We start from the raw sequence: 4118 nt of genomic DNA on the forward strand, positions 1-4118 counted from the left end.
CCCTTGAGCACAGGAGTTCAAGGTTGCAGTGAACTATGATCAGGCCACTGCACTCCAGCCTGGGTGACACAGCAAGATGCTGTTTCAAAAAAAAAGAAGGAAAAGAAATTCACAATTGTAAAAAACATCTAGAATTGTCTGAGGCTGAGTTTGTGTTAGGTGCTGTACTAAGAGCTTTTATGCATTGAGGTAGGAGCTATTATTTTTCCATTTTACATATGTGGACACAGAGGCTCAACAATGTTTTGTAACTTACCAAAGTTCATGTAGTTGTGAACTTGGGATTTATTGCCTTTATTTATCTGACTTCTAACATTGTAAGCTTAACCACTATGTTGTAAGATTTGCTTACCGGTCTAAAGTTGTTTCTGAATAAAAATCACAACGGATAAGGTTAGGGACGTGGCTGATATGATCAAGCTGATTTGATAACTGCTTGTAGCAAATTCTGCATTTTAATGCACATCTCTGTGTTTCTCTTGCATTTATCTTTGAGGGCAAGGAAACAGAGTAGGCAGGGTTTATTAACATCTATGGAGTAGAACCCTTTTGTTCTTCACTCTCAGTAAGTCTCCCCACCATCTCTCATCACCACTGCCCTACCTTCCAAACCTCAGCAATGTTAAGTGGTAAGAATTCAAGGTCATATAGCTAATAAAGGCAAGTTTGTCTTCTGACTCTTAGCCTGGGTAGGTTTCTTTCCAACAATATCATGCTAATTTAATGTCTCATACCCAAATCCTGGGCAAAATCAGAACCAGTTTAGAATTAGACAGCTATCCAAACACAAGTTTCCAGTGGAGTTGCCAAAACCAACCTTCTATAAACTTCCACTTTCTAAAGAAATGTTGAGAGTCAGCTTCCCTCATCCTCTGCCTACCAGCCCTCTGCCCTTTGGACTCAGCTTTATTTTGAAATGCTAATGCAGAGTGCTTCAAGTAGATATTAATGGAAAAATTATTAATAAGTACTTCTCAGGCTCAAGTGTAATAGGCCCCATAGAAGACACAAAAGTGTTTACTCAACATTTTTAAATGTGTTGTAAATGAACTAATTGCTTTTCCTGGGTGCTTTGCCAGATTGGTGGCTTCATCCACGCACTGGAGACTAGGAATACCAACATCCACAGACACGCAGTGATAATACTGATAGCTGGTGGTAAGAAAATAACTGGAGGCAAAAATTTAAAATCAAATATAATTTTCCCAGAGTAAAACAAGTTAGGGCTTTCGGCACAGGAGAAAAAAAAAACCGTCAGTAAATATGAATTGTAATCTAGCATCAGAATAGGGATAAGAGACTACAGTAGTATACATGGAATGTCTCTAGGTGCCAGGAATCATTTTAGGCATTACAGGTGAATTATCTCAATATTGAGGTACTAATAAAAGTGTTCGGTATATAGCATTCTCACTATTTTACAGTTAAGGGAAACAAATACCTTCACTGGTGTCGCATGTCTATGGTAAGAGCAGAGGTACAAAACCCAGCCAGCCTCACTCAAAACCCCTTGGCCTAGCCACTGCTCCAGGCTGTAAAGTTGTTGTTTTTATTTTCAAACCTCAGATTTTCTTTGTGTTTTAAAAGAAACAGTTTGTTTTTGCAAATATTCACATTTTAAAATGTGGTTAAGCATCTAATATATTGCAGAAAAAAAAATTCTACTTTCTATAAAGAAGAAAAAAAGGCTTTGGCAAGTGACTGTTAGAAGGTTTATATATTTAGGAAGCAAAAATTTTAAAAAGCTGATGTGCAACAGCTCAGATGAGATGCAGGCAGATGTACGGAACCTGTCTGTACTCCATGTGGCAACACGATCTCTATTTGTTCCTGATGACCATTTGTAAACCAAGTGGATAAACCCTGGCTTTCCTCACCTTTTCTCTCCAGAAATATCCACATTGTCTAGGACGGCCAGACTCTGAGCAGCTTCAGACATACAAATACCAATCGCTTCCTCTGCTGGTGAATGGAATTTAATCAGACTAGCAAGCTAAACCAAAGTCACACAAAGGGTAGCATTTGATGTGCTTAACAAGGAACCTTTATGCAACTGTTCCCATCAGTCAGACTTAGAATAATACAATGCTATTTTTACTTCATCTTGGCTTTCCGCAGAAAACTTTAAAAGGCTTAGGATGAGTGCCAATTGTCAACAGACGGTCTCCCACCCTGGGTCAGGATTCATTGCTGTGTCCTGGAGACCTAAGAAGGCATCGATGCGGCTGTTCCAATCCGTTCCAGAATGCATGTCCCTTTCTAATGAAATAACAACTGAGAGTGCTACAGCTCCCTGGCCTGCTTCCTTCCTTCTCTTCATCCTCTGCTATCAAGTGAGAGCCTACAGCCCCATCAGAAAATATGGTATTTATTTATTAATTCAACACTTGCTGTACGTTTATTCCAAATCCACTTTAGTACTAGGGACAGCGGGGATAATAAGAACAAGTGACAGACATATCTTTACAAAGCTTGTACAAAACAGAGGAGGAGAATAAATTTAAGCCAAAATTCTAAAAATTATCTGACACTTCCTGATTCCTCACTGATCAATCACTGAGCCTCTTCACTTCTGCATAGTGTAACTTTAATTTACTTATCTATTCTTGTGCCTTATGTTCCGGGCTGTGACCAGGCCTTCCCTGGACTACTGCCATTGTTCTTAACATGTTTTTTATGGTTTCTTTGTTTTATTAAAATTTTAATTGAATTATAAAATGCACAATGACAGGAAACCTGTCGCAATTGTTCAACTCAATGAATCATTCCAACATAAACTTACACGTGTCCCACTTCTCCCTGGACCAAGAAATGGAATATCACCAGTACCCAGAAGACACCTCCCCCAAACTATTCCCATTCTCCTCCCCAAAGACAACCAGTGTCCTGAATTCAAACACTGTACACCTGGATTCAAAACTTATATAAATGAAATTACACAGTAGGTTTCTTGTACATCTGGCTTCTGTTGTTCAATGTCACATTTGCCCAATTCCTCAATGTTGTGTGTAGCAGTAATTCATTTATTCTCATTGCTACAAAGTATTGCATTATATGAATATCACATAATTAATTATTTAGCCTACCCTTGATGATAATTTGGTTTGTTTTTAGATTGGAGGTAGGACAAATAACGTTGCTGTCAATTTCTTGCACATCTCTTCAAATGTATTTTTGTTGGGTAATGCACCAAGGAGTGGGACTAATGAATCACCTGGTTATATGCATGTTCAGCCTTAGTACCGTGGATGGTCAGTGTCTATTGTTTAAATTCCCACTAGCAGTGTAGGAGAGATTTAACAGCCCACTATTGCTTCACAAGAAAACCTTTTCTTTATTTTATAAAATGCAAATATGATCGATCATTTGCTGCCTCTGTTTGATAGTTTTTAATAGCTGGTCATTACCCTTAGGATAATGCTCAGAATTCACTAGTACCCACAAAACCTGCAAAATCTGGTCTTACCTACCTTTCCAGACTAATCTTGCACCTCCCTGCTCCTGGTTTACTCCTCTCTAACCATATCGAACCTCTCCCAGTTTCACGTGCTTGCTGAATTCTCACCCACTGAGCTCAAACTTATCTCCCCTGAAAGGTTTTCCCAGACTCACCTGTTTTACATGGCTTCCTCTTTCCTCATGCTCTCCTGATATGACCAATCACAAGGCCCTAATATACATGCCCTTCATTGAACAAGTCAGTGCCAGAAATGACATCATTTCCTCATGTGTTTGTCTTTTTCACTAGAATTTAAATTCCAAAAAATCTTTTCTACTATTTGTCTTCCCCACTAGAATTTCAGTTCCAAAGAGTTGGGATTGTGCAACTTGTTCTCTTCTGAGTTTTTCATATCTCCAATAGTGCTCAGCATCAAGTGGACACTCAATCAATGCCTGCTGAATGGATGAAAAAGTCTTAGCATATTTGCACAACTTTTTTCCTCTTCTCAAACTGATTCTCTCCTCTTTCAATAAATGGGTGATTTGTATTCAAGTGACTTGAATCTAGTACCATGTACACATGAAGAAGAAATAATCAGGATCAAGTAGGTGAGAACTGGGGACATATCTACAATGATAATAGTAAATAATCAGATTATTTGATGTTGTCCTATTGA

Source organism: Propithecus coquereli, unplaced genomic scaffold (genome assembly GCF_000956105.1).
Source record: "Propithecus coquereli isolate 6110/MARCELLA unplaced genomic scaffold, Pcoq_1.0 Scaffold67, whole genome shotgun sequence".
Classification (NCBI taxonomy): domain Eukaryota; kingdom Metazoa; phylum Chordata; class Mammalia; order Primates; family Indriidae; genus Propithecus; species Propithecus coquereli.